Source organism: Phoenix dactylifera, unplaced genomic scaffold (genome assembly GCF_009389715.1).
Source record: "Phoenix dactylifera cultivar Barhee BC4 unplaced genomic scaffold, palm_55x_up_171113_PBpolish2nd_filt_p 000140F, whole genome shotgun sequence".
NCBI classification, from domain to species: domain Eukaryota; kingdom Viridiplantae; phylum Streptophyta; class Magnoliopsida; order Arecales; family Arecaceae; genus Phoenix; species Phoenix dactylifera.
In genome coordinates, this window is record NW_024067696.1 from 899,608 (window position 1) to 920,809 (window position 21,202).

The 21,202-nt window shown below is 37.2% G+C and overlaps 1 non-coding gene across 1 annotated transcript; it reads left to right on the forward strand.

Annotated features, from left to right (window-relative positions):
• The first annotated feature begins 19,735 nt into the window (after positions 1 to 19,735).
• LOC120104907 lies at positions 19,736 to 19,844 on the forward strand. The gene has a single exon (XR_005507262.1). It is a non-coding gene; the product is annotated as a small nucleolar RNA R71 (small nucleolar RNA).
• Positions 19,845 to 21,202: the final 1,358 nt, after the last annotated feature.

Genomic DNA, 21,202 nt, shown 5'->3' on the forward strand with positions numbered 1-21,202 from the left:
TATTCGGCTTCAGCCGTAGATAGTGCAACCGAGTTTTGTTTCTTGCTAAATCAAGAGATTAAGTTTTCTCCTAAGAATTGACATGACCCACTGGTGCTTTTCTATCAAGTTTGCAGCCAGCGAAGTCTGAATCAGTGTACCCTATTAAGTTTATGCTCGAATCTTTAGAATACCATAATCCTATGGTTTTTGTTCCTATTAGGTATTTAAAGATTCTCTTAACAGCAATTAAGTGTGATTCCTTAGGATTAGATTGATATCTAGCACACATGCATACACTAAACATGATATCAGGTCTACTTGCAGTAAGATATAATAAGGATCCTATCATACCTCTATACATCTTTTGATCTACTGATTTACCTGATTCATCTTTGTCTAGTTTGCATGATGAACTCATGGGTGTGCTGATTGACTTGTTTCCTTCCATATCAAACTTCTTAAGCATCTCCTTGATGTATTTAGCTTGATTGATGAAGATCCCCTCTTCAGATTGTCTGATTTGGAGCCCGAGGAAATAGTTCAGCTCTCCCATCATGCTCATTTCAAATTCACTCTGCATTAAGTCAGCAAACTCTTCGCAGAGGTGATTGTTAGTAGCACCGAAAATAATATCATCTACATAAATCTGCACTACTAATATTTCTTTATTTTTCTTCTTTAAAAACAGCGTTGTATCAACATTTCCTCTAGAGAATTCATGGTCTAATAGAAATTTGCTAAGTCTTTCATACCATGCTCTAGGAGCTTGTTTCAAACCATAAAGTGCTTTGTTTAGTTTATACACATGATTAGGGTATTGATGATTTTCAAAACCAGGAGGTTGTTCTACATACACCTCCTCATTAATATACCCATTTAAAAAGGCACTCTTTACATCCATTTGAAATAATTTGAAATCTTTAGAGCATGCAAATGCTAGTAACAATCTAATTGCTTCAAGTCTAGCTACAGGAGCAAAAGTTTCATCAAAGTCTATACCTTCTTCTTGATTATAGCCCTTTGCTACTAGTCTAGCCTTGTTCCTAATCACGATTCCATTTTCATCAAGTTTATTTTTATATATCCATTTAGTTCCTATTATTGAGTATTCAGTGGGTCGTTCAACTAGGTTCCATACCTTGTTTCTAGTAAATTGGTTTAGCTCTTCTTGCATTGCATTTATCCAATTAACATCATTTTCAGCTTCTTCTATGTTTTTAGGTTCAAAGTGTGAGACAAATGCTAGATGATTATTTAAGTTCCTAAGTGATGCTCTGGTTCTAACAGGTTGAGAGAGATCATCTAAAATTAATTCCTTAGGATGACTATGAGCATACCTCCAAGCCTTAGTCAGCCCATGATCAACAATTACCTCTTGGCTTGTTGATGCTTCTCCAATTTGCTTTGGTTCATCTTCTTGTAATGTCATCTCATCAATTTTTCCTTCAAAAATTTCTGCATCATCATCAAGAGCTACTTTCTTGCTAGAAGAGATATCATTAGTATCATCAAAAACATGTATAGACTCTTCAATAACAAGGGTTCTTTTGTTAAAGACTCTATAAGCTTTACTTGATGTAGAATATCCCAAAAAGATACCTTCATCAGATTTAGAATCAAATTTACCTAAGTTATCTTTGCCGTTATTATGAATGAAACACCTACATCCAAAAACATCAAAATAGTTTACTCTAGGCTTTCTATTTCTCCAAAGTTCATAAGGTGTTTTCTTTATAATGGGTCCCAATAAAACTCTATTTATTACATGACATGATGTATTAATGGCTTCTCCCCAAAAGTACTTAGGGAGGTTACTTTCACACAGCATGGTTCTAGCCATTTCATCTAGAGTTCTATTCTTTTTTTCTACAACTCCATTTTGTTGTGGTGTCCTAGGTGCAGAGAAATTATGAGTTATCCCCTTTTTACTACAAAATTCGTCAAATAAATGATTTTCAAATTCCGTTCCATGATCACTCCTAATAGCTATAACTGAAGCATTTCTTGAATTAGTAACTTCCTTATGAAATTTCTTAAACACAGAAAATGCTTCATCTTTATGAGCTAAGAACATGACCCATGTGTATCTAGAAAAATCATCTACAATGACAAGGCCATACTTGTTTCCACCAAGACTTGTAGTTCTAGTTGGTCCAAATAGATCAATGTGTAGTAGTTCAAGGGGTCTAGTAGTAGTGACACAATTTATGGATTTAAAAGAGCTCCTAGATTGTTTGCCATATTGACATGCTTCACAAATTTTATTTTTCTCAAATTTTAGTTTTGGCAAACCTATTACAGAATCTCTTTTAACTATTTTTGATATTGTATCCATACGTGCATGACCTAACTTACGGTGCCATAGCCAACTTATATCATTAACCTTAGTATCACTGGCTACTAAGCAAGGGTTATTTTTGGCAAGATCTTCAAGATCTACTATGTACACATTTCCACGTCTTATTCCTTTGAATACTAAGTTATTGTCAATTGAGTTGGTTATGATGCATAGGGTTGGCTTAAACAGAACATCAAAACCCCTATCATATAATTGACTTATGCTAAGTAAGTTATGCTTAAGACCATCTACAAATCGTACATTATCAACAAAGATTGAGAAGGTGATTTGTACTTTACCTATACCAACGATGTGATCTTGGTTATTGTCTCCAAATGTCACTGCACCTCCCTTTTTAGGCTCAAGAGTGAAGAATTGCTCTTTATCACCCGTCATGTGTCTTGAGCAGCCACTATCCAAGTACCAACAGTTTTTATCGACCTTGGCTGCAAGACACTCCTCATTTTCGTTCGCCATAAAACAGAAGTTGGCCTTTTCCTCTTGTTCCTCATCCGATGATGATGATGATGAATCAGAATCCGTTAAGGTGGAGATGAGGACTTTCTTTTTCTTATATTTGCTGCCCTTCTTGAGCAAGGGACAGTCAACTCTGAAATGTCCCGGCTTTTTGCATTCATAGCATCCGATTCCTTCATTTTCCCTTTCCTTACCTTTATTCTTGTAGTAGGAACTTGAGGGACCTCTCCTCTGATGAAATGACTTCTTTCGGTTGATGAATTTTCTGAACTTTCGCACGAGAAGAGCCTCATCATCATCTCCCTCATTATCTTCTTCTTCACTGCTGCTACTGCAAGATAAATCCTTGTTAGAAGAAGTAGATTTGAGAGCTATTACCTTTTTCTTGTGAGAGGATTCCTCTTCGCTGTGTTGTTTCATTGTGAGCTCGTGCGTCATTAGGGATCCAAGAAGCTCCTCAAGTGGAAGCTTGTTCAAGTCCTTGGCTTCTTGGATTGCCGTTATCTTGGCCTCCCATGACCTTGGCAAACATCGAAGAATCTTCCTGACAAGGTCACTGTTAGTATAATTTTTGTCAAGGCTTTTTAGGCCATTGACAATATCAGTAAATCTAGTAAACATGCAAGTGATAGTTTCATTAGATTCCATCTTAAATAGTTCATATTTATGAACTAGTATGTTTATTTTAGATTCTTTTACTTGATTCGTGCCCTCGTGGGTCACTTCAAGCCTATCCCATATCTCTTTTGCAGAATTGCAAGTTGAGACTCTATTGAATTCATTACGGTCTAAGGCACAATAAAGCACATTTATTGCTTTGGCATTTAGTTGTGCCTTCCTAATATCATTGTGATCCCAATCTTTTTCAAGTTTGGGTATAGTAACACCCTCTACAAAAATTGATGGGATGTATGGTCCATTAACTATGGTGCTCCAAATCTCATAGTCTTGAGCTTGGATAAATATCCTCATCCTAGCCTTCCAATAGGAGTAGTCGGTTCTATTAAAGAATGGAGGTCTATGGGTGGATTGCCCCTCAATATGAGAAGATCCAAATGGGGTTGTCATTTTGATCTTTTACTCTTTTGATAGAAGAGTTCCTGCTCTGATACTACTTGTTGCCCAAAAAGACAACCCAAGAGGGGGGGTGAATTGGGTTTTAAGTAATTATTGCAATTAAAAACTTTGTGAGTAACTAATTAAACCTTAATGCAAGTGGATTAATTAGTTTACTATATGCAGTGAATGAAGGGAATGGAAGAGACAATGAAACAATCACACACAAGAGATTTTATAGTGGTTCGGAGCTAACCCTTGCTCCTACATCCACTCCCCAAGCTTCACTTGGGAGTTCACTATAATCCCTCGGATTACAGCCGGTTGTTTTACAAGCTCACAACCCAACTTGTTGTTTTACGAGATCACAACGAACTCGGTCGGTTTTCACAGGCTCACCGACTAGAACCACCCGATTGTTTTTCTGGAATCACAATCGAACCCTTACACCGTTGGTTTTAACTTTGGCTCACCATCAAACCTCAACTCCCTTGATTCAAGTAACAAGAAAACAGTTTGTAAAGAATACAGGGATAGCTTCTTGAAAAGCAAATATAAACAATATAACCAAAGAAGAGTTAGAAGCCCTCAAACAGATTTTTGGATGTGAGGAAGGGGGGCTTCTCAAACTCTGCAATCTCCTCTTGAGTGGGATGAAGATTTGCTGTCAGATGAGGAGCCTTGAATGCGAGGAAGACGTTTGGAGGATGGACTTCAATGCACTTCTTCCTTCTTTCTCTTGTATTTACTCTAGAGAGGCTTTGGTAGGTGAAAATTCCTTTTGCTTTGAATGGAGTCTCTTTCTTGGTGAGTATTACTGTTCAATCTGGCTATTTAAGCAATCTCCATCGAAAACTAGCCGTTAGACACACTTTTAGAGCCGTTCTGCACAATCTGCAATTTCTGACACAGTGTCCGTTGGGATCGGAGTCGACTCGCTCGATCTGGAGTCGACTCGGCTGTTGCTGGAGTCGACTCATGCTTTACTGGAGACGACTCGCCTACTGTTCGAAATTTGAAATAAAGTGTTGTCCCGTTCTGGAGTCGACTCGGCCAAACTTGGAGTCGACTCACCAATATCCGGAGATGACTCTCCCATCAAGAGACGACTCTGTTTCAGGAATCCAAAGATCTTTCTTTCGGGTTTACTTCCTCGAGTCGACTCGGATTCTCTTGGAGTCGACTCGACTCTCAGAGCCTAAAAAACTGGTCTTCTATTTTTGGAGTTGAACTGCCTCGGAGTCGACTCGGACTATGCGGGAGTCGACTCGGCTCTTAGAGACCGAAAAACTGCTCTTCTGTCGTTGGAGTTGAACTGCCTCGGAGTCGACTCGGACTTTGCAGGAGTCGACTCGGCTCTCAGAGACCGAAGTTGGCTCTCTGACTTTTAGTCTTGCATTCCTCTGAGAGTCGACTCTTGCTTTCTTTGGAGTCGACTCGCCAACCGTTGGAGTCGACTCGGCTCTCAGAGTCCAAAAACAACTTCTCTGTCTTTCTGTCTGTTACTCCTTGGAGTCGACTCGGAACTATCGGGGGTCGCTCGGCAAGTATCGGAATCGACTCGAATTCTTCAGGAGTCGACTCGGTAACAGGGTCTGAGTTCCATCTTTCTGTCCTGCTGTCTGTTCTCAGTCGGAGTCGACTCGCAGTGTGCCGGAGTCGACTCGAGCCTGTGCCAGTACATCTGAACCACTTGGAGTCGACTCGAAATCTTCCGGAGTCGACTCGAGCTTCAGACTTTGGTTCGAACTGAGTTCCATACTTAGCTAAAATATATTGAACCAAAGCTAGAGACACTTAAACATAAATTCTCAAATATTTGCCTGAAATACTAGATTGAATTCATTAGTATAACACAAGATATACTCAAATGCTTTGAGTTCATCAAAATCAAATAGGGGTATTCTCAATCACTCCACACACTATTTGATTTAGAACAAGCACCAAGAGCATGATATGAAAGATTAAGTAACTTTTTGATAGAAAGTAATAGTGATAAAGCTATGTATCAAAAAAAAATTCTAATATCATAATTGCTCAAATATATATTGATGACATTATTTGTGGTGCTACTAATGAAGCTTTATGTAAAGTTTTTACTAAGCTCATGCAGGGTGAGTTTGAAATGAGTAAAATGGATGAACTAACATTTTCTCTCGAACTCCAAACTATGACAAATAAGAAAGGGGATCTTCATTGGCCAAAGTAAATTCACAAGAATATTCTTACAGAAGTTTGGCATGAAGAAAGGTATATCTATGACCCCATATTATAGAGTTTAAAAATGATGAGCAAAGTAATTTTATTGTTTGAAGTTGTATTAATATATATCATACAGCTTGTAGGCCAAATTGTATGCTCATTTTATGCTTATATGCAAAAATATCAAACTAATTCTAATGAATCACATTTAATTGATATCAAAAACTTATAAAAATCTGTTAAGATAATAAAACTAAGTAAGTACTCCAATCTTAAGTAAAAGCAAAACAAGCATAATATATTCAGCATATTTGTAAGAATTATGTGAGCATTCCTTTGGATGGGATAAAATCTATAATAAACTATATTTAAACAGGAAGAGTTTGGAGTGAACATTTTTAAAGGCAACGGTTTAACCTTTCTATATTCATCATAGGGATGGTGCCAATGAGGAGGCTAGTGGTAGTACCCGGCACTATTTGACCCAACTATTCGGTGTAGGGCATATTAGGGACGGCACAAGAGGAAGGCTAGTAGTAGTACCTCATGCCCCTTCCAACTCCACCGGATAGGGAGCAAATAGAGTATAGAGCATAGAAAAATAAAACCAAAAAGAAAAGAAGATAGAATGTTCACTGAGTGCTTAAAGGAAGAAATTCAAAAATAAGAAAATGAATGACAAGATAAATGAAAGTATATAAGAAGCTTGTGAAAAGCCAAATGAAGTTTCGATCACTTAAAAACACACCTTAAGGATAAAATTAGTGTAGAATTATATATAAATAGAGAGAGTTAATTTGAAAAAAGAATTGATTTTGATCCTTGACATGCTTGCTCTTAATGTTTTAATACATAATGTTATGACTTAATGCATATTATGTTTTGCATGTGACATGATGTTTTGAATTATGTGTTTTCAATATTCAAATAACAAAGATCTTTCCTAAATATAGTTTGTAATGCTTCATGCCTAGATAATTTGATTGAAATATGTTGTTACCAACAACAACATCATTTTATTTTAGTGAATATATTCTGAAAAATAAAAGAAAAGAATAATCTGAATTTGTAAATTAGGCAGAATAAATTATTTCTGAGTTATCCTTCATCTTGCCTAACATTGGTACATAATAAATTGCTCCAATTTATACCAAAATTCAATATTAACTACAAAGATTCTGAATGTGTTATAATATTTTTGAAATATATGTTTTCAATCTTAATGATTTAAGATAAAAACTATAATTAAAAAAAAATTGTGATGACTTAGTTGTTTGCTTCGATACGCATCTGAAACATATTATTTTTTATCTTATAAGTGTACTAAAATTAGTCTAAGTGATGTGTTTTTCAATGATCTTGATTGCGAATAAATATTTCTAAATATATTATTTTACTTTGATATTAAAATAATTTATTGTGCTTCATGTATGCATTACTGAGAAACAATGACAAAAAATTGAAATTTATAAATATACACTTGAATGATCTTTTATATGTTTTTTTTGCATAATTAATTGCTTCTATAATTCAAAGGAAAAGCTATTTTTAAGAAGAAGGTGAATGATTCTAAAGTTTGAAAATATTTCAACTTACTCAAGTAATTCTTTAAAAAAAATATAATTGATTCTAAAAAAATTTGAGCTTCAAAAGAATTATTTTCTAATTAATATTTCAATGCATACTCTCAAAAATTAAGAGAAAGCATAACTTGTTCTTGAAAGATTAAAAAGGATGATTGCTGTAAATTTTGAAAAACTCTAGATCACTCTACATTTTTTATATCATAGAATTTCAGCTTATTGTTAAAATCTAAAATTCAACAAAAGAAAAAGACTTATTAAAAAAAAAGCATCTTTTGAGGAAAAGCTTTAGATATTCAATCTAAATGTAGTCTGTATCTTATTCAAAAGTCACTTACATTTGATGCATACCTTGAATGTTTTATATTTTATTCATTATCATTCTTGTAAATTTCTGAACTTAACTGCTTTACCTTCAAAGCTTGAATAGATCTCAAGAGGCTAATTTAAATGAAAGAGAAATGAAATTATTTAAAAGCTAAATCATTAAAGATTACACTATGTAAATTTGGCAAAAAACTTTTAGTATGCTTTTAATTTCTAATTGGTTTCAAATTGATATCAATTTAAGCATATTTTGGTATTAGACTTTATGCTTTATTGAATATCTTTTGAAAGTTGGATTTTTATTTGCACTTAATTGGTAAATCATTTGTTTTGAAAACTAATTGAAAAGGATTCCATTTGTCTTATTATCAAAAATTTATTTTGGAATCTACTAATGAGTCTTATTGGCATGCACCTTAGTGTTTCAATCCTGAGCCAATTCATTCTAATTGATTTTGATGCTATAATCTTTAAAGGAGTAAAAGAAAGTCTTTAAAAGAGCTCTAAAAGAACTCTCAAAGCTTTGGATTTTATGTATCATATATTGCATAAATTCATATTTTGGTATAAGTGTCCAAATATTTTTATATCATAAAAGAACTTTGTAGTCATTAAGAATTAATGATTCAACATGATCTTATATTTTTCGAGTATATAAGTTTCGATCTTTATCTTATACTGGAAAAAGATTGCTCTAATATTGCTGTATACTTAATATATTGGAAAAAGACGTTAAATGAAAAGATTCCATCTACACTTGATTTGAAAACTATCTTTGGAATCTATATTTAGAGATCTCTTCTGGCTTGTATGTCTCATTTTTAAAGCCAAATATTTTATGCTTGATTTTAATGATATTGATGTGAACTTTAAAAGAAAGGTATCAAATTTGATGTGATCTTATCATAATTTTGAAACTACCTTAATTGGCTCCGTTCTATACTCATTATCTTGCCCTGACATTATTGCCTTGAGTCACATGATTCATATTCTTGCAATAATCTGATATGCATTAAATAAATATTTTCTTGTGCTTAATATATCAAGGGGAGACATGTATTATATACTTAAGGGGGAGACATGTGACAAAAAAAAAGAGAAAATCTAAATTCTAGCACATAATAATAGAGATTTTTCTTACCTCGATACATGACTTGAAACGCTTGCTTTAACACAAACTTTTGAAAATTTTGTTTGAATGAAACACAAGAGTAAGGGGGAGCAAAGCTAAAATTCATTTGGCATCTATTTGGATAAGATAGGAGGAGCTTTTGGTTCATTGATACATACTCTAAATTGGACCATCTTAATACTTTTACACCAAAAGTATTTTCTATATATTAAACCTTACTTCTCACATGAATATCAATTTGCTTACACTCAACGTTTTGTAATCATAAAAAAGGGGGAGATTGAGGATCCTAGTGTGATTTTGATGTTTACAAAGCCATTGAGGTCAAATGGAAACACTAATGCTTTCAATTCAATTGATCTAATACATAAGTAAGTAAGGAAAAAAGATTTGATACATCCTTGATATGCTTTACTTGATATATTTAAAAGAACTTTCAAGAACACATCTAAAATAAATTATATTGGAAGAACTTGAGGAAAGAACTAATTTAGAGTTTAATATACCTTAGAGTCAAGTTCTTTTGATTGAAGCTTAACTCTGTCATTTACATGCTTAGTGAGCTTAAACTTTAATGTGCTAAGCATCCTAAGAAGAAAGAAATGATTTACAATGTTGTTACTTCTTTTATATGTTTAATGTGCAAATCTAACCTAAAGATGCAGAAAAATAGGGTTAGAGTCTATCCCAGAAGAAATGGAGTCAACCCTGGCATAATTTGGCACACTTTGGCACATTTTGGCACAAATGGCACAAATGGCCTAGCTCAGGTCGACCCCAGAAAAGCTCGGACCGACCCCAGCTTCAACCATCTGAAAATACAGCCTTCTGTAATTTACTAAGAGGGCCGACCCCAAGTTTCCTTGAGCCGACCCCAGGAAACCTTGAGTTGACCCTAGTGGAGCCGACCCCAGGTTAAGAACTCAAAAAATATGTCTCTGGAATCCCTGAGAGGGCCGACCCCACTGTAGCTTGGGTCGACCCCACAGTAGCATGGGTCAACCCTAAGAAAGCATGAGTCGACCCCAGCGTGAAGAGTCAGAAAAACAAGCTTCTGGATTTTCTGAGAAAGCTGACCCCACTGTAGTAGGAGCCGACCCCACTGTAGCAGGGGCCGACCCCAGAAAAGTTTGAGCCGACCCCAGACTAATGAACAGTGACTTGAGCCGATCCCAGAAAAGCTTGGGTCGAACCCAGCATGGGTGACAGCCCAACAACTAGTTTTGCAGATGTACTTTTTAAGTCCTCAACGGCTATAAACGGCTACTTTCTCCATTCCAACGGTAGGAAAGTGATCTTTGGAGGTTGGAGAAGTATTTAAGAGCCACTATTCATCAAAGGAAGGGATTTTGGTGGGAATCTAAGTGTGCATTCAAGAGAAAGAGAAAATCCAAGAAAGTTAAGGTTATTGCTTCAAGTTCAAACCCAAAAGAAGTGTGTTGAGCAGAATTCAAGTGCCTTCAAGAGCTCAACCAATTCATTGAAGAGTGAAGCAACCTTGGGAAAGAAGAGAAGAGCAATCTACAAAGCGATAATTATTTTCTACTCTCTTCTTTTTGTGCATATTTGTTATATTTGCTCATTTAGGAGTTTTAAACTTTTTTTCTATTATTCATTGTAAGGTTTATTGGTGACCCCGCAAAAACCAACGGTGTAGGTTGTTGGTGAGCCCGCAAAACCAACGGTAGGTTGTTGGTGATCCCGGAAAATCAAATTGTAAAGGTTTTGGATTGTGAGCCCCAAAAACAATCCTACTGTAATCTGAGGGATTATAGTAAAATTTTCAAGAGGACGCTTGGGAAGTGGGCGTAGGTGCCTTGGGATGCACCGAACCACTATACATCGTGGTGTTTGTGTTGTGGTTTCACTTGTGATTATTCTTGTATTATCTTTCATCTTTGTTATAGTTTAATTCATTGAAGTAATTTAAGAAAGCATCCACCGCACTCAACTAAGGAAGTTTTTAAAGCACTAAAAATTTGGAAAACCCCAATTCACCCCCCTCTTGGGTTGTCACCTTGGGCAACAGTTTTTTTTTCAAAACTAAGCTATAAAAAGACCCATTCAAAGCGAAACAAAGTGTAGAACAAAAAATCCAAAAAAAGAGGGAAAGCATATCAGTTTGAAACAAAGGCACAAAGGATATTCACAGAAAAATTGGGAGAAAGCAAGTCTTCATCAAGAATCCAATCTTTCTCTACATCAGAGCCATAATAGAAGGATCCTACACTGCTAGTTGATTTGGGAAAGGATCCAAAAGAAGAGAAGCAACATCTCGATCGGCCAAAATCATCCGAAAAGCTTCTCTTTTCCTTATTCATTTAAACTGTTTTATCTGCTTTCTTAGAAGCTTGTACTTATACATTTATTCTCTTATTTGGGTATTTGATTCAATCAAGGGATTGAATCAGAAGGGTATAGGTTGTAGTTGCTAATCCAAGAAAAACAAACTAGGTTGGATTGTGAGCCCGTGAAAACAGTCGGAGTAGTTCTAGTTGGTGAGCCAGTGAAAACCAACCGAGTTCGTTATGATCTTGTAAAAACAACAAGTTAGGTTGTTGTTGCTGAAATAAAACTGTTCTCCCAAGTGCAGGAGAATCGCACAAGTAGTATAACTCGGAAGTCCGAGGTCGATTCCTCAGGGAACGATTTATAGATTATTAGCATAATTTCTAGATGTAATTTTTAGTTGATTTTCAAAAATTAAAAGCAGAGGATTAATAGATAACTAAATAAAGATCAAAAATATAGAGAAGGCTAGGGATCCGGAATCCTCCTTGACAATATTGCTTTCAATATATAAACTCAGCGATTCTTGATTAAGGATTAATATGATAGATTTGTTCTAATCATGGAGTATACAATCTGAGAACACGAATTTAACATCCAAGTATTTATCGTGCCGGTTACGTCTACGACAAATCAAGCATTGAAATAATCCATGCATCAACATATATATAAACCATACAAGATCTTATCCAATAAATAAATAAGCAAGAATCCAAAACATACCAAGGGATATAAAACAATTAGAATAAAGGTTTAGAATTTACTTCAAAGATAGCAATACATCAAGGGTTCCTCCATCACCCTTCACCTAAAGGATTAGCCAGCCATCAACATCAAAGACCCTCCCCTGTTACTCCTCTCTCTATTCTTTTTTTTCTTTTTCTTTTTGGAAATAGGGCATCCCCTGTTTCCCTTTCTCTTTTTTTTTTCGTTTGAAGACTCTGCAGCAGCCCGACGCCACTCTTCTTCCTTCCCTATTTTTTTTTTCCTTTTCGGAAACAGGGCATACCCTGTTTCCTTCTTCTCTTTTCCCTCAACCGCGGAGGCCGGCCGCTCCTCTGTTCTTCTCCCCTTTTTATACACTCAAAATCCCTCAAATAACCTTCCAAGCAAATCAAAACGGACACTGGAATCTGGGATGCGGAAACGCTCGCTAACGGCTGGGAGGAACTGATGCTTGCTCACGGCTGGGATATTGCGGAGAAATGAAGCCGCGGACGCTTGGGACGCTTCACGGCTGGCTGGGACCATTCACGGGATGCTGGTGGTGCCGAGCCGCTCACGAATGGCTGGAATGGAGGAAGAAGCGGGCGCTGATCTCGGCTGGGAGGTGGTCACGGCCGGATCCGGCGTTGCGGAGGAGGCGGACGGCACGGTCGGCTGGGAAAGGGAAGTGGACAGACGCCATGGATCACGGCTGGGATGCAGTGAAGACGGGGTGAATGGAACTGGGAGGTAGTCACGGCCGGATCCGGCGCTGCGATGGAGAGACTCCTGGAAGGTAGAAGCGTGGATGTACGGATGGAAGGAGATCACCACGGACAGCTGGGTGTTGGGCTCGGGATGCTGAGTAGAAGCTCACGAACGGGGAAAGGAAATGATGCGGGATGCTGGGCGGCTTCACAGGCTCGGGCGGAAGAAAAGGAGGCACAAAAACATCATGAACGGCTGGGAAAGGGAACGCCCAATTTTGAGAAGTCTCTGATTTGGAATCAGGAAATTGACTGTGGATGGCTGGATTGGGGGCCTGTACAACTGAAGATGAAGCGTGGGATAGCCAACCAATACTTGGAATACTTCCCCAACTACACGTGATATTTCTTTATTTTGATCCCCAATGTGCTCTAGAAGCTGTGGCATGTAGACATGTATAGCTCCGGTGCAAGTGTGTTTGACCAGGTTCAATTATGCTCCTAACATCATCAGGCTTGGAGCCATGCCTTATCCCAAACTATACAAAATGCGCATTTAAACTCTTGATTTACAATAACCTATGCACCACAAAAATATAATATTAATGCAACACTTTTATCATTATTTATTAGCAATAATATTAATTTAAGTGATGTGTAAATCGCACTTTTGTGCTCTCGTCACACCCCCCAACTAACTTATTGCTAGTCTCTTAGCAATTAACGGACAAATGAAAAAAAATGAGAGTGCAAAAGGTGTGGTTTGAACTATGACTTTTTATTGAAGCTAAAGATACAAAACTAAGATACGTACCCACTTTCGTAGGGCATTACGATTGCACTTAGCACGTGCAACAAGCCGTTAAACCCCTAAGTTACCCTAGTGGACGAGTGTTGTCTCGTGAAGGTTTGCAGAGATGTTACCCACAAACATCATTCATAAAATGATATACAATGAAATCTAAGTCAATACACATGTGATATATATTTTTCTCAAGCTTGGCAACTATCAAAACAAGGGAAATACTAAAGTGTAGTATGCATAAACAGAATGACTTTCTTAGAGCACTAATACCTCCACTACAACATGGTACTGCTTGAATTTTTAGGTGCACTACTCAAGTTTACAAGTGTTTACTACAGTTTATTAAAGCCTGATCCATCAAATTTTCAGAATACCTCATGTTGTCTAAATTTGTCAAAAATGGTTCGCATATAAAGAAGGAGCTATCAAGCCCAGCTAAACATCCAAAGTACACAGAGTTCCAAATTAATGGAGTCAAACCAGCCATTACCACATGTCACTGGGTTCAGTCCAACCAACCTTATTCATGCTTATTTTTATTTTTAAACAAATATGATGATTACAATAGTCCAACCCCCTTAGGCTCTAGCAAGGTCCATGTAGCGAGTTTTCGGCCAATGACTCCTGATCCAGTTGGCTCAAAGCATTAGGTGAAACACCCCTCGGGCTTAATTACTCGAACCAGACTACGCCACGAGGTTAGACTTGTTATCTCCTCTCTTTTTTTTTTCTTTTTTTTTTTTTTTGGAATAGAGAAGGTAAACTGAACCATATAATGTGACTGTATCGTGACTATAGGTCAACCAAGGTTGGAACATAAGACACTTAGATGATCTAGCCGGGGTATTCAACCTCTATCTTTATGTGAAAACCAAATCATGAACCTTATAGTACGGACAAGGATACTCGTACTTCTTTTACAGATATGGCTTAATAAAAATGCATTAAACAAATGTGAACTCCTGAGGCCTTCCTATAATCATTAAGTACATGTGCGGAGATCTAATAATAGATCTCTGATCAGTCATAGTATGCATGTGTTCCTTACTTTAATAGTTGCACAAACTCAATGCATGTGCATTTGCAATAAATCAAATACAAAAACATGTTTTTTTTTTTTATTTTAATCAAAATATTTCCCTCCCCCCAACTTAAACATTGCATTGTCCTCAATGTAATAGATACAAGAAAACTATATACGAGAGACAAGTAGAGAAAATAATATTGGAGAGAAGAGGAATACCTTGAGCTGCTGATATCCAGAAAATAAGACCTACAAAACTAGAAAAATAATTCTGACTAATATACACATACCTTTGCCTTCATGTTCAGTCATAAGAAGGCTCCCCCAAGGAAAAGGAATCCTCTTCATTTGAAAAATTCTCAAGAAAAGGTTTTAACCTGTGTCCATTTACCTTAAAAATTCTACCATCCCGTGGATTCTCAATCTCTACTGCCCCATGTGAAAAAACAGTTTTTATGATGTAGGGACCTGTCCATCTTGATCGTAACTTACCAGGAAACAGATGTAAGCGGAAATCATATAAAAGAACTTTTTGCAAAGGTTCAAAAGATTTTTTCAAAATTGATTTATCATGTAAGATCTTCATTCGTTCTTTGCAAATTTTAGCATTATCATAAGCATCTCTGCGAATCTCATTAAGCTCGTTCAATTGTAATTTTCTAGCTAGACCGGCATCTTGTAAATCAAAATTCAATTTTCTAATTGCCCAATACGATTTATGTTCTATTTATACGGGCAAATGACACGCTTTTCCGTAGACTAGCCGGTAGGGAGACATGCCAAGATTGGTTTTGTATGCAGTACGATAAGCCCATAATGCATCTGATAGTTTCAAGGACCAATCTTTCCGTGATGGGTTCACCGTTTTTTCTAAAATACGCTTGATTTCCCTATTGGCTAATTCTACTTGGCCACTAGTTTGCGGGTGATATGGGGTAGCAACTCTGTGGGTGACACCATACTTTTTTAATAATGTCTCAAAAGGCTTATTACAAAAGTGTTTTCCACCGTCACTGATTATAACCTTAGGCATCCCAAATCGTGAAAAAATATTTTTTTAAAAAAACTTCAGGACAGGTTTGTGATCATTGGTCCTACAAGCGACAGCTCTATCCATTTGGAAACATACTCGACACCGACTAAAATGTACTCATATCCAAAAGATGGTGGGAATGGCCCCATAAAATCGATGCCCCAACAATCGAAAATTTCGATAATAGTAATGGGTTGAAGAGGCATCATTTGCCTACGAGTTAGACTTCCAATACGTTGACATGGATCACATGTCCTGCAGAACTCGTGGGCATCTTTGAACATAGTAGGCCAATAGAAACCACATTGCAAGACCTTTGCAACAGTTTTCTTAGAGGCAAAGTGTCCACCGCAAGCATCAGTATGGCAGAAAGAAAGTACGCTTTGTATATCATGATCCGGTATGCATCGTCTAAAAATTTGATCGTTGCAATATTTAAATAAATAGGGTTCGTCATAGTAATAATTCTTTACTTCGCGCAAGAAAATTTTTCTATCTGTCGACCCCCAATGTTCTGGCATCCGGTTTGTAACAAGAAAATTTACAATATCTGCATACCATGGCATACTAGAAAGTACAAACAACTGCTCTTCAGAGAATGAGTCCTTGATGGAAAATTGTGGCACTGAATCATGAAAAACTAATCGTGATAAATGGTCAGCAACCACATTCTCTACTCCTTTTTTATCTTTAATAGTGATGTCAAATTCTTGGAGTAAAAGTATCCATCGTATTAAGCGTGGTTTGGCCTCTTTCTTATCCAACAAATATTTTAGCGCTGCATGGTCTGTGAAGATAACAATAGGAGCACCAAGGATATAAGAGCGAAATTTATCTAAGGCAAATACTACTGCAAGCAATTCCTTCTCGGTGGTGGTGTAATTCATTTGAGCATCGTTTAAGGTTTTGCTTGCATAGTAAATGACATATGGCTTATTATCCTTGCGTTGTCCTAAGACAGCTCCTATTGCATAGTCGCTAGCGTCGCACATAATTTCAAAAGGAAATGACCAATCGGGTGGTCGAACGATGGGTGCAGTGCTAAGCATAGACTTTAACTTCTCGAATGCCTCCTGACAGGTTTCAGTCCAATTGAACGGTGTATCAAGGGATAGGAGGTTACATAATGGTCGAGCTATGACACTAAAGTCCTTGATGAACCTCCTATAGAATCCGGCATGACCCAAAAATGATCTAACATCTCTAACCGTCTTGGGTGCAGGTAGCTTAGCAATTAAATCAGTCTTAGCTCTATCTACTTCCATGCCCTTCGATGAAACAATATGTCCTAAGACAATTCCTTTTGGCACCATGAAGTGGCATTTCTCCCAATTCAGTATCAAATTCTTTTCTATACATCGTGCTAAGACTGCTTGTAAATGTGACAAGCAATCATCAAATGAGTCACCAAAAATGGAGAAGTCATCCATGAACACTTCCAAAAATTTTTCGTTCATGTCTTCAAAAATGCTGAGCATGCATCTTTGAAATGTTGCGGGTGCATTACACAACCCAAATGGCATTCGTCGGAAAGCAAATGTGCCAAAAGGACAAGTGAAGGTAGTCTTCTCTTGATCTTCTGGTGAAATTTCAATTTGATAATATTCCGAATAGCCATCAAGAAAACAATAGAAAGCATGCCCTGCAACTCTCTCCAATACTTGGTCTAGGAAGGGTAGAGGAAAGTGATCCTTTCGTGTGACCAAATTCAGCTTTCGGTAGTCAACACACATGCGCCAACTCGTCGGGACACGAGTTGGAACTAGTTCACCCTGTTCATTTTCTACTACCGTCAAACCCGATTTCTTAGGAACGACTTGAGTAGGGCTTACCCACTTGCTGTCAGAAATTGGGTAAATAATACCCACATCAAGCAACTTGAGGACTTCTGCCTTAACCACATCTCTCATTGTAGGATTTAACCTTCGTTGCATTTGTCTTGTGGTTTTGGCATTGTCCTCTAAATATATCCGGTGTGTGCAAATTAAGGGGCTAATTCCCTTCAAATCGGCAATAGACCACCCTAAAGCTCCTTTATGATTTCTTAGAACACCAAGTAATTTTCTTTCTTGGTCATGATTAAGATCAGACGAGATAATTATAGGGTAAGTGTCCTCGGGTCCAAGAAAGGCATACTTGAGTTCATTCGGTAAAGGTTTTAACTCGAGCTTAGGCACTTGCTCATGGGATGGTACTATTTTTGCTTCTCGAGGTGGCAACTGTTTAAATTTTTCTACTTTTGGTCTCCACCCATTGATCATCATGGCGTTCGAAAAATTCATACTAGGTTTGACCAACAAATCATCTTCATTGGTACCATTAGAACACCAATCAATTAAACTATCGTCGGATGGATCGTTAAATGCTTCAGCTAACAAGTATTCTTCTGCGATGGTTTCAACCCAATCAACCTCCTTACTCTCTTTGGAATCATTGGGTTGTTTGCACACATTAAAAATGTTCAGTTCTAAGGTCATATTACCGAAAGAAAGCTTCATGACGCCATTCCTACAATTAATCAATGCATTAGAAGTTAGTTGCAAGGAATGGACGTCCTAAAATGACCGGAATCTGAGACTGTGAGTTCGAAGCCGGATGTGTGTCCAATACGATAAAATCGACAGGAAAGTAGAACTTGTCTACTTGGACTAATACATCCTCGACAATCCCCCTTGGAATTTTAACTGACCTGTCAGCTAATTGCAAAGTGACGGAGGCTGGCTTCAACTCACCTAAACCAAGTTGCTCATATACAGAATATGGCAACAAATTCACACTTGCCCCTAAATCTAACAATGCTCGCTCTATCCTAAAGTCGCCTATGATGCATGAAATGGTTGGGCAACCTGGATCTTTATATTTAGGGAGAATATTGTGCTGCAAAATAGCACTCACATTTTCAGTTAAAAATGCCTTCTTCTTAACATTTAATCGACGTTTGACAGTACACAAGTTCTTCAAAAATTTGGCATATGAGGGTACTTGTTTGATTGCATTAAGAAGAGGTATGTTGATCTTTACTTGTTTAAAAAGCTCAAGAATTTCAGAATTAGGTTCGAGCTTTTGCAACGGCTTTAACCGTTGTGGAAAAGGTGGAGGAAAAGGACATTCAACTTTCTCGGTAGAAGTTGGAACCTCAACTTCTTCTTTGTTCCTTTCATCGACTTTGGGAGCATCGGAATTAGAAGTGACCTGCGGTCTCAATGGGACGGTTTGATCAATGACTTTCCCATTACGCAAAGTCATGATGCTTTTTGCATGTTCTGTATGCGAACTAGAGGGAGCCATATTATTACTACCGTGCACTTGTGGGTTAGGTTGAGGTTGAGCTGGAAGCTTACCCTTCTCTTGGGTACTTAGGACGGTAGTCAACATTGACAATTGGTTCCTTATATCTTCAAAATTTCGAGTATTTTGAGCATTGATATTAGCTTGACCTTGTAGAAAAGTTTGTATGGATTGCAAGGTATCCTCGATATTTGGCTTTTGAGAAGGTGATGGTGCATAAGTAGGATGTGCAGGTGGAGGAGCTGAATGGTGTGACTGTTGAGGATGATCGTTTTTCCACCTAAAGTTTGGATGATTCTTCCAATCAGGGTTATAGGTATTCGAGTATGGATCGTTATAAGGCTTTTGGTAGGAGTTCATAGCATTTGCTTGATCGTGCAAGACTTCTTTGAATGCCGGTATGGTGGGACAATCTGTAGTAGTATGACCCGACATATCGCAGATACCACAACACTCGTTTCTAAGCTCTATAGTTTTGACAGGCTCAACCTTCCTAAGCTCAATTTCTTCTACCTTCCTAGTGAGGGCTGCCATTTTAGCGTGAAGATCATCCTCAGTTCTGAGGTTGTAAAGGCCTCCATGTACAGAGCTAGTAGGCTTAGGCAAAGACTTGTTGTTTCTATCCCCGTTATCCCAAAGTTGGGCAGTCTCAGCAAGGGAATCCAAATACTCCCATGCCTCATCAGGTTGTTTTTCTAAGAATCTACCATTGCACATGGTCTCTACAAACTGTTTCAACTGTGGAGATAAACCTTCATAAAAGAAGCTAATGGTTCTCCAAGTTTCGAATCCGTGATGAGGGCATGAGAGAAGAAGGTCTTTAAATCTTTCCCAACATTCATAAAATGTTTCATTATCTTTTTGTTGGAAATTGCTGATATGTCTTTTCAAAAAGTTAGTCCTTTGTGTGGGGAAGAACTTCTTTAAAAATTCTCTCTGCATATCTTGCCAATTTCTTATTGATCTAGGTCGCAAAGAGTTTAGCCATGTTTTGGCCTTATCCTTTAGAGAGAAAGGAAACAATGTCAACTTGAGGACATCCTCGGTGACGTTTGGCACTCTAAATGTAATACTCAATTCTTCAAAATCCTTTAAATGAAGATACGGACTTTCGGACTCTAACCCATGAAACTTGGGCAGCAATTGGATTACCCCTAGTTTGATGTCAAAATGTCCTACATTATCAGGAAAAATTATGCATGAAGGCTGACTAGTCCTAGCCGGTTGTAGGTATTGTCTTAGAGTCATAACATGGGGTTCTCGTTCTCGATTGTGGTGACTCCTCGCATCTTCATTTAAATCAGCCATCTCACAAGGTGTGAGATATTGAGAAGGAATTTCAGGGGTATGTCCTAAGGGATGATCTAAAGTTGTATGACTTAATCGACCGGTGTCGTCCCTATTCCACTTTAGCATGTAAAATATTTCCCTCTCTTTTTTTTTCTTTTTTTTTAAATATAAATACCAACTAAAGATACCCTAAAACGACACCCTAAAATAAAAATCTATTCACAATCAAAAATGCAACAAAACATTATACCTCAATTTTTAATATTTTTCTTAAATTTCTAGACAGCTCCTAACTGGTTTGAAGAGGACACCTAAGCCTCCAATCCGGTCTAATAAACCGAGTTGACCAGGTAAGCTCCCAGATAAGTGGAGGGGTCACGATGCGTTCGCAAAGGTCCCACTTAAAACCCACTTGCCTCGAACAGATGAACTGTCTCCCTTATAGGGACAAAGCTTGCCTAGACATCAACTAAGCCACAGAGCGAAATTGGTGCAACTTTCGGTGGTCTTCGTCCTATTGAGCTCGAATGTCCTTAAGGGCCAACGTCTAGTTGATTTTAGTTAAGCTTAGGATATTTATGCACTGGGGTGATTTTTGGGCTAAGGACGAGTGATGAAATCCCGACCTTATCTTTTTAAATGGGTTCAGCCCTTAGAATATTTTATGCTGATGCCTTATACTATATGCAACAATCAAGAGATTTTTTTTTAATGTTTTATGACATGACATTAAATTTCATTGAATAGGTGATCAAGCAAATTAATTATTTTTTTTAAAAATTTTATGAGTTGACGTTTGAAATTTGAATTCTGAAATTTGAAATTTGAAATTTGAAATTTTAGGTTTTTTTTCTTTTCTTTTTTTTTAGTTTTGAATAATCACCCTTGATCTTTTCTTAAAGTTTTTTTTTTCCTTAAATTTTCAATTAGCAACAAGGGTTAATGAGATATGATAATGATAAAA